A 21,853-nucleotide genomic window follows, 5' to 3' on the forward strand; every position below is an offset into this window, starting at 1 on the left:
AGCCTTTGGAGAGCGGCAGTGCGCTTCTCTGTGCAGCAGCACCGCCTTCACACCTGGAATCCCCCCCCCAGCGAATAGAGGGGATTCAGTGAGCAGAGTGCGCAATACTAAAAAGACAGCCCACCCCCTTCTGCGCAGCCGTTCCTCCCTCTCCTCGCACCTCCTGCATGACGCCTCCCGAGGGGGTCAGTGGCCCAGTTGTTCTGATCTACAGAAATGTATATATAGTTTCATCGATTGTTCCTTCCTCTGTAGGATTCAAAGTGAAACAAAGGCGCAGCCCGTGGATACACAACCCAAGCAAAATACCGAAATGCAATTTGTAAAAAAAATACCAAGATACTGCACACGTTAAAAACATCTCCATCCATAATTAAAGAAGAGACTCTACAATGGCAGAGAATCCGCTCGGGCCTCATTATAGGTTTGCCGGTCTGGTAACAATGGTACCAGTGAGCTTGCCAGTACCGTTGTTACCAGACTGGCAAATTATGACTTCTGCTCGTGGGTGCTTCAAGCCCGCCAGGACTGACCTGGCGGGCGGACCGGCACCTGCGAGCAGAGCATGTCGGATGCACCGGCACCATTCATGAATGGTGCGTTGCATCCAACCTGCCCATTCCCATTGAGCCCTATGGGGCTCAAATGGGAACGGGGAGCATTTTATTCCGGCGTCCGAGAATGGGCAATTACCGGGTCTGGGGGGCCGTAATTGCCCATTCACGGGTGCCGGAATAATTTGCAGGTTTGGCGGCAGCCTGCCGGTTTGACCACCAAACTTGTAATGACTCTGGTCCAAGAGTTATGGTGTGCCGTCAGTACCGGTACCGCAGGTAGGAAGTCCTATGTGGCACATTGGAAGAGAATGAGAAGAGAGCAACGATACATACAAGCTAAGGGGGAAGGTGACGAGGGGAGACCAGAATAAGAAAGACACCATCAGCACAAAAATAAGCCGAGAAAAAGAGAAGCCAAGCGGGAAAGCGAGGAGGGGAGGGCAGAAGAAGAAATACCCCATCAGCAGAATGATAAGCAGAACAGAAGAGAAGCCAATGGGGAAGGAGAGAAGAGGAGACCATAAGAAGAAAGACACCACCAGAAAAAAGACAAGCAGAGAAAAAGAGAAGCCATGGGGGAAGGTGAGGAGGGGAGACCAGCAGAAGAAAGACATCTCGAGCAGATCGATAAGCCAGACAAAAGTGAAGCCAAGGGAGCTGGTAAGGAGTGTAGGCTGGAATAAGAAAGAAACCATCAGCAGAAAGATAGGCAGAACAAAAGTGAAGCTACGGGGAAGGAGAGGAGGGGAAACCAATATGAGAAGGACACCATCAGCAGAAAGATAAGCAGAGCAAAATAGAAGCTAAGTGGGAAGGTGAGGAGCGGAGGCCAGAAGAAGAAAGACACTTCAGCAGAAAGATCAGCAGAGCAAAAGAGAAGCCAGGTGGGAAGGTGAGGAGGGTAGACCAGAAGAAAAAAGACACCATCACCAGAAAGATAAGCCGATCAAAACAGAAGCTAAGGGGGAAGGTGAGGAGGTGAGACCAGAAGAAGAAAGACACTGTCAGCCGAAAGATCAGCAGAGCAAAAGAGAAGCCAGGTGGGAAGGTGAGGAGCGGAGGCCAGAAGAAGAAAGACACTTCAGCAGAAAGATCAGCAGAGCAAAAGAGAAGCCAAGGGGAGAGCGAGGATGAGAGACCGGAAGAAGAAAGCCACCATCAGCAGAAAAATAAGCAGAACAAAAGGGAAGCCAAGGGAGAAAGTGAGGAGTGTAGGCTGGAATAAAAAAGACACCATCAGAAGAAAGATAAGCAGGGCTAAAGTGAAGCTAAGAGGGAAGATGAGGAGGGGAGACAGGAAGAAGAAAGACACCGTCAGCCGAAAGACAAGCAAAGAAAAATAGAATTCATGTGGGAAGGCGAGGAGGGGAGATCAGAAGAAGAAGGAAACCATCAGCAGAAAGATAATCAGAACAAAAGAGAAGCCAAGGAGGAGGGTGAGGAGGGGAGACCAGAAGAAGAAAGACATCTCCAGCCGAAAGATAAGCAGGACAAAAGAGAAGCCAAGGAGGAGGGTGAGGAGGGGAGACCAGAAGAAGAAAGACATCTCCAGCCGAAAGATAAGCAGGACAAAAGAGAAGCCAAGGAGGAGGGTGAGGAGGGGAGACCAGAAGAAGAAAGACATCTCCAGCCGAAAGATAAGCAGGACAAAAGTGAAGCCAAGGAAGCAGGTAAGGAGGGAGACCAGAAGAAGAAAGACACCATCAGCAGAAAGACAAGTGGAGCAAATTAGAAGCCAATTTGGAGGTGAGGAGTAGACACCAGTAGAAAAAAGACACAACCCGCTGCAAGATAAGCAGAATGAAAGAGGAACCAAGCGGGAAGAGGGGAGTGAACACCGTAAGGAGAGGCACAACCAGCTGGAAGATAAGCAGAGAAAAAGAGGAGCCAAGCGGGAGGCGAGGAAGAGGGACGAGAAGACGAAAAACATAGCCAGCAGAAAGATAAGCCAAGGAAAAGAGAAATCAAAGGGAAAGGAGAGGATGGGAGACCGAAAGCAGAAAGACAGCGGGCCTCATTACACGGACGGCGGTAACCATGGTGCTATTAGCGCCATGGTTGCCACCGGGATTTTATCGTGTCCGCCTTGGTGGATGGCGGAATTACCGCCCTACTCCAAGGTGAGCGGGGGCGGTAATTCCCCATTCACCAAGGCACTTCCCCATTCCCATTTTTGGCCCCTATAGGGCATAATGGGAATGGGGAAGGAGCTAATTACGGTACCGCAAATTGTGGTACCGTAATTAGCACCGAGGTCCCTTCGCGGCACCCTACTTTAACGGCTGGTAAAACCAGCCGTTAAGGCCGGGTCCTGCAAAGGGAACTCGTAGTAAGGCGGTAAGGGTTTACCGGTACCAGTGCCCTTACCGGTACTGGTAAACGCTTACCGCCTAACGTGCAATGAGGCCCAGTGCCTGCAAAAAGATAAGCAGAGACAAAGCCAAGCCAAGGGGGAAAGCAATGAGTGGACACCAGAAGAAGAGAGACACCACCAGACAAAAGATAAGCTGAGAAAAAGAGACACCAAGAGGGAAGGAGAGGAGAGGAGACCAGAAGAAGAAAGACATCTCCAGCAGAAAGATAAGCAGAGCAAAAGAGAATCCCAGGAGGAGGGGAAGGAGGAGAGGCCAGAATAAGAAAGACACCATCAGCAGAAAGATAAGCAGAGCAAAAGAGAAGCCAAAGGAGAAGACGTGGAGGGCAGACGATAAAAAGAAAGAAACCGTCAACAGAAAGGTTAGCTGAGAAAAACAGAAAGGGAAAGATGTGGCGGCGATAAGCAGAGTGCAAAATGAAAGAGAAACACTTATACAATAATAAGAAATAACTAGAGAAAAGGAAGCAGACAGACGAGGGGCAGATATCTGAGATGGTAAAGACACAACACAGAATTATAAACTACATCGAAAAATAGCAACAAGGGAGGTAGGGAAATAATAAAGAGTGAGAAGTGGAAAGAATGGAAAAACGCAACAACATAAAGGGAAAATGGTTCAAAGAAGGAAGTTAACAGATGAGTTAGGCAGTTGTGGTGAACCCGGCAGCCTTTTGGAAATACTGTCCGTTTTGTCTATTTCACCCCAAACCAAATTATCGTCTGATTTTTGTTGGTGGTGTTGCCTTAACAAAAAGTGATGGTAATGTGGCAATGCTTGCCACAGTGGCGTGCAGAATTAATGCGGCCAGAATCACTTGCAAGGTAGTATTGCTATTTGCTATTGCAAGTAGGCTTTCTATTTTCCAGCATTTGGAGTGCCCCCGCAAGAAATTCCTGTGTTCTATTTCCAGCGCGTGCTAACAATAGTGCAATGTGTTTGCTTATTCTTGGCCGAGGACCGTCTGTAATAGATATGTTTCGTTTTCCAAGTTTCAGGGAAGGCAGCCTTTTTACGACAGTAATATGACTTTTGATTTTTCTAAACTAATGTCCACTCACAACAGACTTGTTTACTAGAAAACATACCCTAATCCCTTGAGAGAATATGAAAAAACACGTCCATGCAAGGGATGTCAGCTTACCATCCCCACTGATTCGAGGTTTTACAGTTTTTTATTTTATTTATTGCATTTTTAAAGCGCTCCACGCGGGCATCGAGGCGCAGTTACAGGATTTTTTGTTTTGTCTTAGTTGCGTATTTATGCAGAGGTTTTTAAGCGCGGCCCCGGGGATGAACCTGTGTTGCTTCCTGTCGTCTTGCTTCCAAGGTAAGCGCGTTGCCGCTGAGCTACCCTCTCGGAGAACCAGTGGGCTTGGAATAACCGGAAAGCCCATTGATTCTGAAAGTGTATAGCTTGGTTCAAGCAGGACTAGCTTTTCATTCCAGTTCCTACGAGGTCAGCACCAGGGTGAGATTTAGTTCAGCCAGGCCTTGCATGGGCCCCCCTAGGTGGAGGGAGAGGAATTGAGGTGTGCTCAAGTAAGAGGCTTCTCCCCAAACTATTTTCTATCCCTTTTTCAAATATAGGATTATGTTAAAGCCTCTTTTGTTATTTTGTGTCTCCAAAATATTGTTGTGCATATGATGTATATCAGGTGTCATATACAACCCGACAAAGAAGTTCTGCTCTGCTCCCATCACAATGGGCCTCATTACAAGTTTAGTGGTGCAGGAAAAAACAGGCTTTCTTTGTGTTACCAACACTTTTTTTGGCGGCAATGGAATTACTGCCATTTTTCCCACACTGATGAACTACAAGTTTGACCTTGAAGCAGAGGATTTCCCTCCAGAGTCATGGTGGTGGTAAGTCGGTGGAAATACCAGGGCAGAATGCTCCCGGTAATTCTGCCGAAATCCCCATGGAGTCCTATGGACTGTAAAAATGGGGATTAACAGTACCCTTCACCACTTGGAATCCCATGGTTAACCCACGGGACCAAGATGCGTTAATGGTAAGCAAGTTTGGTAGTAATTCAACAGATTTACCACCAAATTACCAGCAAACTTGTAATGTTTCTGAATGCCCTTATGTAAACTCTGAGGTCATGCAGCGTTCCCATTCAAAGGTTAGACCTGTCATTCGCAGAGGAGACCCAAAGCTTTGCCTTTATATGGTGATATGTCGTGCCGGCACCTCTGTCGAAATTACCAACACTTCTGCAAGGACAGTGGCTGCACATTAGACAGGCTATGGCTTCTTATTATAGGGACCGAGCCCCTTCACTTGTCTGCACGGTTGCAAACACTTTAGTAGTGACAGTGAAAACGCCTAAAAGACCACATGTGATTTTAGTTTGACAGTATAGGTGGTTCTTCGAGTTTAAGACTGCATGTACTTTTATGGGGACTGCAGTGGCATTCCAATAGAAACAGCATAGGCATCTCTGGTAAAAAAAACTGCACCCACCTGTATGGGGACATTGTTCAGCACATCTCTTTAAGGCTGCTGGTACATTCATGGGTACTGTAAAGATGCTTGTTTTTAAGACTACATGCACATTTTTATGGACAGACAATCAATTGCTACATGGCTGCAGCTACTTACATAGGAGCACTGTAGGCATTTCACTTAAAGACTGATGAGACCTTTATACGGACAGTAGAGGTACTTCTCTTTAAGACAGCATACATCTTTCCAGGAAGCACATATGCACTTCTCTTTAAGTCTGTAGTGATGTTCATAGGGAAACTATAGTCACTTCTAGACACTTCACTGTAAGACTACATTCACTTTTATAAGGACACTACAGACACTTTGCATTAAGAATGCAAGCAGTTTCATAGGTATGTGTAGGGGTCATTTAGGGGTTGCAGAGTTATGTAGGGGTTACAGACTCCGAATTTCAACCAGGTCAGATTTTTATCAAAAACACACCCTATGACAGAAGAGGTAAGATAGTGTGTATGGGAGACTCTGGTGTGAGACAGTGCTGTGAATTCATATAAAACAAAAGGGGGGGTTGCATTCAGCATTGTATAATGTCAGATACCATAGCATAGTGCACCATAACATGGTATCGCATGGACTGAGTTGCAATTAAATGTAGGAATAACAATTACTTACTACTAACATCTTTTTTTATTTCTTTTTTGTATTACGAGATTTAATTGCATTGTGATTTTTACAAGAAAAAAAAAATCAAATTTCCAGATAAGTAGAGCACTAGTTCAGGAGTTCAAGAGTTTAGCTTGTAGTTGAAGTTTAAGTGTTTGTGGTTAATGTTGTTACGGTTGTGTTGCCTATCATTGAAAAAGATCTGTTCCAAGGTTTTTGCCGCGGCTATGGCCCAAGACGTTTTCTCTCCTCCAATTAAACAAGACCAGCAAAGGTCTTCGTCCTGTACATACGAGTTTGCCACGTGATGTTCCAGGTATGGAGTTCTGGCGCTGCATGTACCCGGGCATGCCAGTAGTAAGTGTCTTATTATTTCGGTCTCAAAAGGAGGCCTGAAGAGTCTGCAGTTGTTCGTTCGTGACTGCCCTCTAATTTTTAAAATTTCATTCGATGGTAGGAGATTCAAATGGGCCCTTAGAAGCGTGTTTCTCAGACTTCTACTAGGGTGCTTTTTTAAGAAGGGCTGGGCTTTGTTCAGCTTTCTAGCTGCTGTCAGAAGATGCATTGTAAGTTTGTATGTCAGCGCTTTTTCCAGTGTCAAGATCCAATCTGCTTCTTCGAGCCTTTTGTTTGCTTTTATTGGATTTTGAAACAGTTCCAAAGGTGAACTACCAGTCGTGTTCAGTTTTTCATCACAGTTTATTTTTTTCTCCATTTATTCAGCATTGTACAGGAGCCTTTTATCATTTCTGTTTTGAGCATGGAGAATATTAGTGGACTTGTTGGATCTATTATTTTCCTGTACAACAGGATACTATTTTGGTCTTTGATGGCTTCCAAAGAAGTTAGGTTCAATTCTCGCCTAATTAGGGTGATTGGTGTCTATTTTGGTAGACTTAGTAATGTTCTCCAGAAAATGCTTTTACAGAGCACTCCAAATGGTTTTCGTAAGATATGGCATTGCTTCTCCGCCATGTGTTTGTGTCACTTTATTTCTGTAGAAGTTGATTACTGGTTGCAGAGAGTAGCGACCATATTTTCTGTCAACTGCTTTAGCTTGTGAAATTAGCTGTCTCGTTTTTTTTGTGCAATACGTTTTGCATTGTTTTTTCTGTTATGGTGTTGTTCAGCGTAATTCGTAAGTATTTAAACTCAGAGACATTTTCCACGCTGCTCCCTTCCAGATACCATTTCAGATGCTCTCTTCTGTTTGTAGGTTTTTCCAGGATCATTATCTACTAACATCTTAAACTACTAATATATAACCCATTAATAATATTAGAGTCAGCTCAGTCCATAGCTCCTTGGTGCAAATCATTGGTACAAACTGGCCGTCTCATGGGGCTGCAAACACAGGCTTGACTATGTTGCTTGGAAATTAAATAAATACAAACTGTTTTTGTAATGAAAGCGATTGTGTCGAAAAATACAGCTGATATATGGTCCCTACTCAACGTAGCAAGTCATGCCAAACAACCAACAGTGCAGATGAATGGAATGCTTGAGAGTACATGGGTGACCTTTTACACTGAATTATACTCCTCTTTTATGCCCTCATAGTTGTGTGATGGGAAATGCAAACAATTAGTGTATGCACATACAGGAGGATGATGTGTTAGAGTACATATGCAAAGCCAGCAATTCGAGAGCGCCAGAGCCTGACGGTCTCACCAATCTCATGATGGAGCAACATCTGCAGTCATGGGCACGGATTCTGTTCAACGTCTTCTCTCACATCATAAAGACCAACAGTATTCCCTCCTCCTGGCGATCATCTGTGATTGTACCCGTCTCCAAGAGAGGCGATCGGTCCTGTCCTGCTAATTATAGGCCGATCGCCCTCTTAGATATTCCTGGGAAAAATGTCTCTCCGTTTATTTTGAGGGATTTTAATAACTGGGCTACACCCCTTCAGAAGCAAGACCGTATCAAACAGGTTTTATTCCAGGCTTGGGAACCACCATCAATCTACTTACACTAACATCTGTCATCCAACATCATTATCAACTTAAGCAACCTTTATATTTCGTTTTTGTTGATTTTAGGGCCGCATTTGATTCTGTCGCTCCATCTGCTGTTTGCTAAATTAACGCGGGAAGGGTGCCCCACATACCTGATCAAATTAATTGAAGCATTAAATACTGATACTACCTTACAGGTGAGACTCGACCTTCAAGGGTCCTTGTCTTCTATTATTAATACCTTTCGAGGTCTGATACAAGGGTGCATACTCGCATCTGCCTTGTTTAAGTTTTTTATATCCGATATTGGCAGGGCTTTTGAGGATGTAGTGGCAGATGCTCCGCAATTAGCAGGTAAGGCGATTGCGGCCCTTCTATGTGCGTATGACCTAGTTCTAATCTCCAAGACTCCCCGTGGTTTGCAAAACCTCCTTGATGCTCTGGCAAAATATGTCACCAAGAATTTGCTGACCATTCATCTGAAAATAACTAAGGTGATGATGTCTAACACAAATGTGGGAGGTAAAAACAGGAAGAATAAACAACATCCGAAATGCCACGTGCAAAATGAGGTCCTTGGAGTAGTGCCTCAATGCACATACTTAGGCGTTGTCATTTCTGGAGCAAACAACACAGCTTATTTGTTGAGTTTAAACAACAAGTTGAATACGATGATATCCCAAGCAATAATCATTCAGGTCAAATACGATACATTTTCGATCATGCTGGTGATTACCTACTTTAGACAAAAGGTTACACCGGTATTGCCATATGGGTCTGGAACCAAATCTGTCATCTCTGAGAACATATGGGCAAGTATCGAAAGCAAATACTGGAAGCAAATTCTAGGGTTACCTGGGTGTATTCCAAGTGCATGGATTAGGACTGAATTTGGGCTTATATCACTTTATGCGCGATATCTCTGGCAAGTGACCGCCATGTTTAGGAAGTGTATCATGGCGATAGATTCAAATAGATTGATAAGTGTATTATCCAAATTCATCTTTAAGTCACAAGACACGTTTATATCCAAATGGCGTGCCATGGTATTTAATGTGTTGGTCGCTGTATCTCTGAATGACCTACTTACAAACCCGACTAGAGTTAAAACTAAGTTATTTCAACACATTTGGAGGAACACAAGAGAAAAATGGCTCACATAGCGTGACTTCCCTAAGAATTCGTTCTTGCATAAAAAAGTCAGTCACACTGAAACGTATCTGTGTCAATCACCCTCTTCTACACACAGAGACATTTTTTTACGGTTATGATTTAATCTGTGGATAACCAAAGACTTACAAGCTAAACGTAAAATTATAGCACTACAAGATAATGTATGTCGGTTTTGTAAGATTATGGAGCAACCAGAGACCATTCGTCATCCGGTAACGGAATGTATGATGCTTAGACGAAAGTCTGAACAACATTTGAAAGCTGCATTTCGAAATGTCAGGTTTTTTACATCTGACGTTCTGTGGTGGATGATCTATTGTGGGCAAACGGCAGTGTTAAGAATTGCTTTAATTGCATTTCTGAATGATTTAAAGCTACATGAAGAACAAACATAAGTTTTAAATTAATCATAGTAGTGGAACAGAAAACGGTGGTGGACACCGTGCACGATGTGTTTCTACATAGAATCCATTTATTTAGACCTGTATTGGAATCCAGCAGGGTCCTTTTATTTTAATTGCAATTTATCTGTCAGCAATGTTTCAAACAATGTTATGGTCAGATATGGTATAATTTTAACTTGTTCTATTTTCTTTTGATTACTATCATGATTTTAAATTTCCCAAGTGGTGAAACTAGTATTTGTATTTTGTTTATTTGTATTGCACACCCTGCCCAGGGGCATCTGGGTGCATTTCTTACATGTTTACATTTATTGAACATGTTTTTTTACATTTCATGTCATTCTTACATGTTTACAATTGATTAACTTTATCATTCTATTTCATGAGCATATGGCATTTCTTTTATGTAATGTTTTACTATGTTATTAGTGGTTGTAATGGAAATCTTGCAAAACTGATTCAGTCAGTTATATAAATAAAAAAAATAATAAACTTGTGAGTACCAAGACCAACTTGGCCCGTGCCCCCTCTTTTCAGATGACACAAGATTTTGGCCTAAAAGTTGACAAAACCTACAAATGACTCCACCAAACACTTGGGTTCTGGTGACCCAGATACCTTGATATCTAAATCTGGCCAGCTCTACCACACCATTGGGCCTTCCTCGGCCTTCGTCTCCACTTTCTGTGAGTTGACACCACTTCTGACTTCCCACCCCCACCAGAAGGCAAATGATGTACCATTCATTATGTCCTGGAACATAAAGTGGAAGGAAACTAGTGCCAAGGGTGCTCCTCCAAAGACTCACCCTCTTCACAAAACAACTCCTCTTCACATGGGAATTCTGAGAGGGCATGGCAGGCAGAAGGATGGGAAAAATGATTCCTCAGCATGGGATCCGCCCCTAATCCTGCAATGCCGCAGCCCTGGTGCCCACAATTACACCTGGCCACATCCCACAACTTCACTTCCGGTACGGAAGCAGTCACGCATCAGGGAGCTTGGTGGCGAGGAGTTGAGGTCCTCTGTCTTTTCTCCTGGGCCCCTGGCCATCAGCAGACCTTGCTCTACGAGGAACATTTTCTCCATTTATCATGGCTATACAGTTCTCGTTATGAAATCTCTGGTGGCAAGGTGAGTGATGGGCCAGAATTTTATGGAGGGGGCGGGGTCTAAAGCCCGGTTATCTCAATGGTGCTGCGTGCCTGCCGTACATTCAGTCAATGAAGATTCTACCTAACAATTGGCCACTAGCTATGGGCATATGGGAATGTCCTGGAGAATAAGCTTCATCCAGCAATCTGTTCAGTACAGACTTTTGCATTGACTTGATTGTTCTTTAGTTCAGCTGCACAATGGTACATTTTGTTTACGGGCATTCCTATTGCCAGGGTATCTTCTCACCATCCCTCTTTAATGAGATTCTTTCTGTATGGCATACCTATCTCAGAGGTGTAGCTCTCCATCTGGGCACCACTGAAAAACCACAATTTAGAAATGACATTTAGAATATAGGAATGTGTTCTCCAGCTGACTGTAACATCTCTCTTTAATAATGTTCTATTTAGGTGTGTTAGTCACTATGGCTCTGAATTGTTAATGATCTGGTATTAGGCCCAAAGCCAAGATTTTCTCTTTAGTATAACATAGCGACTATCTAGTGACCTGATGAAACTCTGCACAAACAGTGTATAGACTGAAACTGCTCACTGTTTACTCTGCTTTTCAGTGTAGTTGTAATTATGATGACTTAAGTAAGCGTGCCGTTTTTTAGGTTTTAAAATGCCGGTTCAGTATATAACGAAGGTACTTGTTAGGGTTTTGCTCATAGATATTGCATTAGCGACACCTATGAGCTGGAAATGTAGTTAGAGACAGTTTTGCACTATTCTGTTTAATATTTGTAGCTCCTTCACCACCAGCCAGCCCAGGACTTAGTAAAAGTTTACAAGGAAGCCAGAGAGGCACTGTTCCCAGGCCCAGGCCTCAACGTGCCCATTGCGCATTACTTTGTGGTAAAAACACCCTTTCATTTACAATAAGTAAATAAAGAAAGAAATCATGGAGACTTGCAACATCAGAGATAAATACAAGGCAGCAAAATGAGTGACTAACTCTGCCATGCATTGGAGTAAAGAGAAATTAGCTGTTCAAAGGCAACCTCAACCCCAAGAGGAGGCCAGCAGACCCAGGGCAAGGAGTGAGAGAGCAAGGGTAGGGGAAACAGAGCATGGGCCATTTTTCTGAATAACCCTTGCCAGTCTCAAGAAGTGCCCTGGCCAGGAGGGACAGACCCAGGCAGCTTCTCTGGTGGAGGGGTGTGTGGGGGTGGCGGGATGGTTGGGGTCACCAGATACAAAGGTCTATTTATTTCCTTCCCACGGTGCTTTCCCCAAAGTGCTGTTCCATAAAAATGGTAGTCATGCACAATACTTGTTAACAGATATATAACGATATATATAATGGAACATAATAGATCAGGGAGAAGAGGTTGGCCAAGGAATACAATGACATTTAAGTAGATAACAGAATGTAGCCAAGGAAGAGACAACCACACATGTAAGAATAGAGCGTTCCAGGGTTTGGGAGCTAATAGGAAGAGTACAAATGAAGGTGTGCACAAGGAGGGCAGGGAACAACCAAAAGAAATTGAGATGAGGAACAACGAGAAAGGAATGAAGGAGAATATCAAGAAATAAAAAATAAAGATGCAGAGGAGTCAACCCGTGAACACAGAGGATCTGATCGCGATACTGTAGCCAATGAGGAAAAAAAAGGGAGGAGGAAAAAGGAGATTGAGGAAAAAAAAGATCAAAAAGCCAAATGGAAGAACTAAAAACAAGAACACAGAGGTGCAAGATCAGATGCTAGCAAACACAATATGACTAGTAATGCAACATTTAGTAGCTTAGTCGGTGAGAAATTGCCATGTTTGACACATTATAGAAAAAAATAATCGGGTCGTCTGTGCTCTACATGAGATATGCAGGGGGAAAAGAACAACAATCAGAAAAGAAAGAAAACTGATGCAGGAGATGGGAAAGATGATGGAGAAGAAGGAGGAAGATCAACACAACTTTTGTTTGGAAAGTGTTCGGATGCAGAGAATGCACAAGCATCCTTTCCTGCATATCCGAGAGGCGGGACTATAGAGGAGAGTGAAGCGAATCAGAACAAGAAGGAAAAGAAGAGAAGATTTGAGAATTAGCGGCATATAAACGACAGGACAGATTAAACGAGAACATAATGTCAGAAGGCGGAGAATTGTAAAGAGAAAAGAGTAATGAACCAAGAACGGATCATTGGCGAGACCCCATACTGAAGTGGATAGGAAGGGGAAGATTTCACATGCCAAGAAAACCAGCAAAGAACAGTCCCAGAAAAACTTAATGTAGAGTGGCCCACAATGTGAAAAGCAGCTGAAGGATCTTAGGAAATGAATACAGATGAACGTTTCAATGGGTTGGCGACATGAAGAAGAGCAGATTCAATATAGTGAAAGAGGCGGAAACATGATTGCCCAGTAGGAAGAAGGGAATGTAAATCAAGGTTATTTGACAAGTGTCAGTGAACGACGCAGTCTAACAGTTTAGAAAGAAATGGAAGAGGAGAAACAGGAGGAACCTTAGAGGGAGTTACAGCATCTAGGGGTGGGCTCTTCAATATCGGAATACGATTATGATATGTTATTTATAACACGCTTAATACGCAGAGGTTTATAAGCGCGGACCCGGGGATAGAAGCCTGTGTTGCTCCCCATTGTCTTGCTTCCAAGGCGAGGGCGTTGCCCCTGAGCGATCCTCCCGAGAATAGTGATACAATGTTTATAGGCTGAAGGAAAAATATTAGACGAAAGAAATAAATCACACCGAGTGGTGAGATATGAAATTAAGTGCCGATAATCAGTTGGAATGAGAACCAAGGGTAGAGGATCAGATGGCACTGTGGTTGCAAGGGACCAACCGAGAAACCTGGACATGTCGGTGACAGATACAAGTGAAAAGATGATGAAGACACGGCCCAAGACCTGTCAGTCAAACCTGCGGAAGAACCTAAGGAAGGAGAAGAAGGACATAAAGAGCGGCGAGACTCGCTTTCAGAAGTAAAATCACAGGCAGATAGGGACGAGGAGGGATCAGGAGCAGAAGGAGACGGGAATTGACGCAGACGATGAGGACGAGGAGAAAGGGTTAGAATAGGATTAGCCTGGTACTGAGCAGAGCAAATAGAGATCTTCCAGGGAATAGGAGTTTTCCAAGCCCTTTGCTCTCTCCTAAGAGCAGTGCAAAGCGTCTGAAGTGCAGGGTTGAGCTTGGGTTGAGGAGGCTTATGAGAAGGAGAAAAGGACCTAGAAGGGCACCCTCGCGCTTCTTCTAGGCCCACTGGATGAACAGCGGGCACTGTTGCCAGGAATTCCACGAGCTCGCCCGCTGTCAATGGAGAGGAAGTGAAAGTCTTTTTGTGGCAATAAGGTACAGATTGAACTGAAAAGCCAAGTGCTTAGGAGAATCTAACATTCAGCGAGAAAGTGTCAGGAGGATGCGACTACCACAAACCAAACCTCCCACCCCAGATTTCCAGCATACTCCATTCTGCAGACTTTGGGGCCCCACTAGGAAGCATATTTTTAGACTTTGCATTCGAAAGGCTATTTTACGCACACAAGCGACCCCCAACTGAGTTGCAGTTTTGTTTCCGGCTGTTCTTTGTTTTACGTTTTACTGAAGACGACGCTAAAATGGTCTCCTCCCCAGCCTGTCACATTAGGGATACCAACATCGCTCTCATACATGCTGATAATGACCAGCATGTGGCCTCCTGGAAAGAGATGCTCTCAGCGTTCTCACTCTGAAGATAACATTTTAAAACTAACAGGTGGGAAAATGCGTGTCCCTGTAAAGAGGCTTCTCCAAGTTCCGCCGTGGTTCTTCTCCCGCAAGGGGTGCTAATTGGCTTGGGGTAGAGCCTCCCATTCAACAGACTGGAGCTGATTTCAACCCTTTACTGAGGCGGCGAATTTCCATAAAAGCGACCCGCACATTTTCATAGGTCACAGAGACAAAGTTTCAGAGACAGAACCGTGAATATTCTCGTGCTACTTTTCGGGGACTGGCCCTGCCCGACTTCTCCTCATAGCCTTTCCAACCCTGTCACTGTCAGCATCCCAAGAAAAGCTCATACAGGTTTCACACGCTCCAGTGGAACAGTGGGAATGTTGCAAAGCCCTGCTGATGATGGCTGTAGCCTGCACTCCCTCGCAAGCCCTCTTTTTATTTTTACAGCTGCTTGACCTCAAGCTTTCTCCAGATGAATCTCTGGAAAAGTTTGCACAGTTTTGGTGATTTGGGAAGAATCTGTAAAATACTTGCCCCAGCCTTTTGTGTAGGTATGGAAACTGCATTTTCCAGGCACGGCCGTAGTGGTAATAGGTGGCCTTTGATGGTAGCAGCTGCAAAATGGTGCCAGTACCTGGGCATATAATTGTATTGCTTGGCAAATGCCTAATGCTTATATACAAGTCAAAACTGTTGGCTTTTTTAAAATTATACCAGTAACTCTTTTAAAACTCCAATTAAGTCGTTAACTTTCAGACTGCTTTAAAAAACACTGGCGGGCACTTTGAGCTCAAAGTTTGATCATAAGGCTTGAAACACCTAGACCATATAAATCCTAGGGGGGATGTGTTTTGGGCGGTGAGAAGCAGGAGATGGGTGGACACAGCCAGAGGGATTAACAGTGCGTCGGTAAATAGCCAAACAACACCTGCAAGCTCTGTATCCGTTCCCATGAGCTATCTCTCTCTAGCTGGACTCTAATGCAATAGTTTTGACTTACAGGTGGCGCTAAAGCTCCACCTACCATCAAAACTAAGAAATGACTCGTGAACAGCACTGAAAAAACAAACCCATATGGGACACCATGTCCCTTACTTAATTCCAGTTCAGAGACTTAAGGGTATAAGTACCCCTGCACCAACTCTACCCTATGCAAGGATGCATAGGTCCCCCACCCGCACTCAATGTCCTAGGCCTCTGCAGGGAGTTGCTGCAAGGAATCCTGCCATGAGAGGCAGCACATTTGATAAACAGAAATGGTTCTTTGCAGTTGGAAGCTGTAAAAAGAAAAGCCAGGCTGCTACAAGCAGGGGATGCACATAGCTGAAGGGACGAGTGAGTCCTGCAACGGAAGAAGAGGCCAGAGGAAGAAGAAACACAGGCAGGCCACTGGGGTAGCACCGGGCGGTAGTGTTCCCAGATCTAGGTGGTTCACAGGCTTAACAGCTGAGAGTGAGTCTTCCTTGTAGTTTCGATTCGGTCTATAAACAGCAAGCAATGGCAATGTGCAATAGACTCCGATCCCCAGGCTATCCATAGCAGGTCTATAAACAGCAAGCAATGGCAATGTGCAATAGACTCCGATCCCCAGGCTATCCATAGCAGGTCTATAAACAGCAAGCAATGGCAATGTGCAATAGACTCCGATCCCCAGGCTATCCATAGCAGGTCTATAAACAGCAAGCAATGGCAATGTGCAATAGACTCCGATCCCCAGGCTATCCATAGCAGGTCTATAAACAGCAAGCAATGGCAATGTGCAATAGACTCCGATCCCCAGGCTATCCATAGCAGGTCTATAAACAGCAAGCAATGGCAATGTGCAATAGACTCCGATCCCCAGGCTATCCATAGCAGGTCTATAAACAGCAAGCAATGGCAATGTGCAATAGACTCCGATCCCCAGGCTATCCATAGCAGGTCTATAAACAGCAAGCAATGGCAATGTGCAATAGACTCCGATCCCCAGGCTATCCATAGCAGGTCTATAAACAGCAAGCAATGGCAATGTGCAATAGACTCCGATCCCCAGGCTATCCATAGCAGGTCTATAAACAGCAAGCAATGGCAATGTGCAATAGACTCCGATCCCCAGGCTATCCATAGCAGGTCTATAAACAGCAAGCAATGGCAATGTGCAATAGACTCCGATCCCCAGGCTATCCATAGCAGGTCTATAAACAGCAAGCAATGGCAATGTGCAATAGACTCCGATCCCCAGGCTATCCATAGCAGGTCTATAAACAGCAAGCAATGGCAATGTGCAATAGACTCCGATCCCCAGGCTATCCATAGCAGGTCTATAAACAGCAAGCAATGGCAATGTGCAATAGACTCCGATCCCCAGGCTATCCATAGCAGGTCTATAAACAGCAAGCAATGGCAATGTGCAATAGACTCCGATCCCCAGGCTATCCATAGCAGGTCTATAAACAGCAAGCAATGGCAATGTGCAATAGACTCCGATCCCCAGGCTATCCATAGCAGGTCTATAAACAGCAAGCAATGGCAATGTGCAATAGACTCCGATCCCCAGGCTATCCATAGCAGGTCTATAAACAGCAAGCAATGGCAATGTGCAATAGACTCCGATCCCCAGGCTATCCATAGCAGGTCTATAAACAGCAAGCAATGGCAATGTGCAATAGACTCCGATCCCCAGGCTATCCATAGCAGGTCTATAAACAGCAAGCAATGGCAATGTGCAATAGACTCCGATCCCCAGGCTATCCATAGCAGGTCTATAAACAGCAAGCAATGGCAATGTGCAATAGACTCCGATCCCCAGGCTATCCATAGCAGGTCTATAAACAGCAAGCAATGGCAATGTGCAATAGACTCCGATCCCCAGGCTATCCATAGCAGGTCTATAAACAGCAAGCAATGGCAATGTGCAATAGACTCCGATCCCCAGGCTATCCATAGCAGGTCTATAAACAGCAAGCAATGGCAATGTGCAATAGACTCCGATCCCCAGGCTATCCATAGCAGGTCTATAAACAGCAAGCAATGGCAATGTGCAATAGACTCCGATCCCCAGGCTATCCATAGCAGGTCTATAAACAGCAAGCAATGGCAATGTGCAATAGACTCCGATCCCCAGGCTATCCATAGCAGGTCTATAAACAGCAAGCAATGGCAATGTGCAATAGACTCCGATCCCCAGGCTATCCATAGCAGGTCTATAAACAGCAAGCAATGGCAATGTGCAATAGACTCCGATCCCCAGGCTATCCATAGCAGGTCTATAAACAGCAAGCAATGGCAATGTGCAATAGACTCCGATCCCCAGGCTATCCATAGCAGGTCTATAAACAGCAAGCAATGGCAATGTGCAATAGACTCCGATCCCCAGGCTATCCATAGCAGGTCTATAAACAGCAAGCAATGGCAATGTGCAATAGACTCCGATCCCCAGGCTATCCATAGCAGGTCTATAAACAGCAAGCAATGGCAATGTGCAATAGACTCCGATCCCCAGGCTATCCATAGCAGGTCTATAAACAGCAAGCAATGGCAATGTGCAATAGACTCCGATCCCCAGGCTATCCATAGCAGGTCTATAAACAGCAAGCAATGGCAATGTGCAATAGACTCCGATCCCCAGGCTATCCATAGCAGGTCTATAAACAGCAAGCAATGGCAATGTGCAATAGACTCCGATCCCCAGGCTATCCATAGCAGGTCTATAAACAGCAAGCAATGGCAATGTGCAATAGACTCCGATCCCCAGGCTATCCATAGCAGGTCTATAAACAGCAAGCAATGGCAATGTGCAATAGACTCCGATCCCCAGGCTATCCATAGCAGGTCTATAAACAGCAAGCAATGGCAATGTGCAATAGACTCCGATCCCCAGGCTATCCATAGCAGGTCTATAAACAGCAAGCAATGGCAATGTGCAATAGACTCCGATCCCCAGGCTATCCATAGCAGGTCTATAAACAGCAAGCAATGGCAATGTGCAATAGACTCCGATCCCCAGGCTATCCATAGCAGGTCTATAAACAGCAAGCAATGGCAATGTGCAATAGACTCCGATCCCCAGGCTATCCATAGCAGGTCTATAAACAGCAAGCAATGGCAATGTGCAATAGACTCCGATCCCCAGGCTATCCATAGCAGGTCTATAAACAGCAAGCAATGGCAATGTGCAATAGACTCCGATCCCCAGGCTATCCATAGCAGCCCATTCAAAAGGCACGGATAAAGTTAATAGTGTACAACAGAAACGTTCACTTCAAGACAATTATACATGTTAATGTTGGTGTGATAGGATTAATAATTAAGCATTATTGTCCGCAGCTGAGAGCAATACAGCCTCTTGTGTGCCTGGAAATCCAACTCATGGGAGGTGCATAAGGAGGACAGAGTGGCCATAAGAGGCTGCCCGCAATTAGTCCATTCGGGGAATACACAGCCGTCTTGCAGCGATGAACCCCAGGCGTTGAAGACAATGTGAGAACTGACTGTTGGTCAAGACGTTGCCACAATGTTCGACTTGCGTCATTGGATCGAGGCTTGACGGGCCAGCCAGATTCAGCTTCTGCAGCGTATGCACTGGACACCTGACAGGATGCATACATGGAATATGTGCGACAGTGACTGCTGCTGGAAATGTAAGACAGATCAAGGCACACTGATGCACATGATCAGGTTGCGTCGCAAGACGGAGCAATTCTAGACAGAGGTGCCAAACAGAATGAATCTAGGTCTGGAGACCACCGCTCCAGTGATGGCTTCCGTCTTCATCGTGGGTGATGACAAAGTGGTGCACGACATGCTGGAAGGGAACAAAGCCTGGCCGTTCAGAGGCTGCATGATGGCCAAGAAGATACTTCCACATGCTTGCAAATCAACTTACCACATTGGCACAGAGGAATGGATCCAAGACATGTTGGGCCTCATTAGGACCCAGGCGGTAAGGGGTTTACGGCGGTGTAAACAGCGCCGACCCTTACCGCCTGATTCCGAGGTCCCTTAGCGCCATGGAGGATTTAACACCTGCTTTTAGCAGGTGTTAAAATCCATGGCGCTAAGGGACCTTGTTGTTAATTACGCCACCGTAATTTACGGTGGCGTAATTAACGCCTTCCCCACTCCCATTATGCCCTATGGGGCAAAAATGGGAATGGGGAAGGGTAAATGGGGATTGGGGACTTACCGCCCCGCCAACCTCGGAATGGGGCGGTAAGTCCGCCAACCACCATGGCGTAAACGTAGTTTACGCCATGGTGGTAAAGGTACGACCCAGGCGGTAAGTTACCGCCTGGGTCGTAATGAGGCCCGTTGACTCTCTCCACTCATGAAAGGATCTTATACAGATGCAAAGATGACCTTGATGCATTTAACACAATCTGAATTCTCTTCCTTTACACATATGGCTAATTTGTTTAATTTCAACTACAAGATATGTCACATTAATGCTACCCTCTCTTTTAAACCCTCTTTATATTGAACTGCAAACTGTATTTATACTGATAATATGATGGCATGCCTTACTTCTTTCTATTGCCTTGCCTGGTTGGAGAGAGAGGTGAAGATTGTTTTATTTTTCTCTTCCTCTCCCCTTCCCATCTATCATTGTGTAATAGTTCTCATGCATAGGATAATTGCTCTGATTTTTGTTTTATTTGTCAAAAGACTGATTATCACCTTTTTGTGAATACAAGTTTGAATTAAAACTTCAACAAAAAAACAGAAGATTTGAGAAGAGATACATACTTTGCCTACTTCATGAAATGTCACAGTTATACTAAATTGTACTGATTAAACATGAATAAATAAATAATCTATTAGGGTGCTAGAATGAGGCAACCATTTTACATTTTTAAAATAATAGCTCCACATCCTCTTAGTAAAGGCCAGCTAGCAATGGATGCTCAGTGGCCTAAGGGCAAAAGATACGATATTATGTTCATATCGTGCGATTTGGCCCGATGTGAGGGCTGAGAAGAGATGGAGTGGGTATGCGGGTCTGGCAAGCCACGAGAGAGGTGGGCACAGGTAACCGAGGTGTGGGGGGAGGAAGGCGGATGGAGCAGGGACAGCTCAGGGGTGGACAGAAATGGCTTTTGGCATCACACATGTAATCCAGGTGGGAATGGTTCTTTTTCCGCACAAGTTCCATAAGGCCCCCGGGCCATGGTGACATCAGTGAGGTCTTAGACCCAGCTATGTATAGGAACAACAATAGATGTACAAGACTGAGAGATGGAAACCATTTAGCCCTCAAAGAGTTAGCAGACATATTCAAATTCAATGAAAAGGAATATTTCTTTCACTCAGGAGCCCATGATATATATTCTAGAATAGATGTGGTGCTAACAGTGGGGAAAGTGACCAGATCTTTCCTTACTGGGGTAATACGACGAATTGACATATCGGACCATGCCCCGGTATCACTTGAAAATGTGTGTGACTATGTTATGAAAAAACCAAACACATGGCGATGTCCTTGTTGGATGACTTTGAGTTGGTAGGAAGAAGTGCTAGCAATGCAGAACAGAAATGGCAAAACCTAAGTAGGTTCAGTGTGGGAAGCCTTCAAATGCTGTATGAGAGGTAAATAGGAAAGAAAAAAGCAAGGGATCAAGAGATAAAGTCAGTAGAATTAATTAAGCAATCAGCCCCGAGCCGTGAGGGCATTACTAAGTAAGGTAATGCACCGGGGCCCATAGTATGCTTGGGCCTTAACGAAGGCCCTGGGGCATTTCCTGACTTAGTAATGCCCCCGCGGCAAGGGGCTTATCGCTATTAGTACACCGGCCCGCAAGACTGGGGTAGTAATAGCATTTTTTCTGTTCCGAAATGCTGAAGAAACAAAGGAATGGAATCCTGGCCGAGGGATTCCCGGTCGGGTAAAGCCCCAGCGAGGGCCAGCCAGAATGTTTGCTACATTCTGATTGACCCTCGTCGGGGTTCTAATAGTCAATAACATGGAAAATTAGATAATGATTAATCCATCTGACAAGAGGAAGAGAACACGTTTGCAACTTAAAAATGAGTTCAATAAATCAGTGTTGGAAAGGACTGAAAAAGCTTCATTCAGAACACATTGCAATTATTATGAAGAAGGGGATAAATGTGACCATCAACTTGCACATCGTTTGATGGTTCATGAAAATGAGAAGGTGATCTAAGCAATAGAAGTCGGCAACAGAAAGTTAACATATGATGCTTCATTGATTAATCAAGAATGTAAGAATTTGTATTCTCTGTTATACACTTCAGAGAATTGATATGAACAGATGGCAATCTCAGATTATTTCATACATCTACCAACCCCCAAATTGCCAGAACCTGAGAGGGAAAGCCTGGATGCTGAGGTAACAAAAGATGAGCCGAAGAGAACAGTATCTTATCTAAATACCAGGTAATGCTCTGAGCCAGATGTACTCCCAGTGGTTTTCAACAAGGTATTGTCCGAT

The sequence above is a fragment of the Ambystoma mexicanum genome, chromosome 3p, assembly GCF_040938575.1.
Source record: "Ambystoma mexicanum isolate Mex_15411 chromosome 3p, UKY_AmexF1_1, whole genome shotgun sequence".
Lineage (NCBI taxonomy): Eukaryota > Metazoa > Chordata > Amphibia > Caudata > Ambystomatidae > Ambystoma > Ambystoma mexicanum.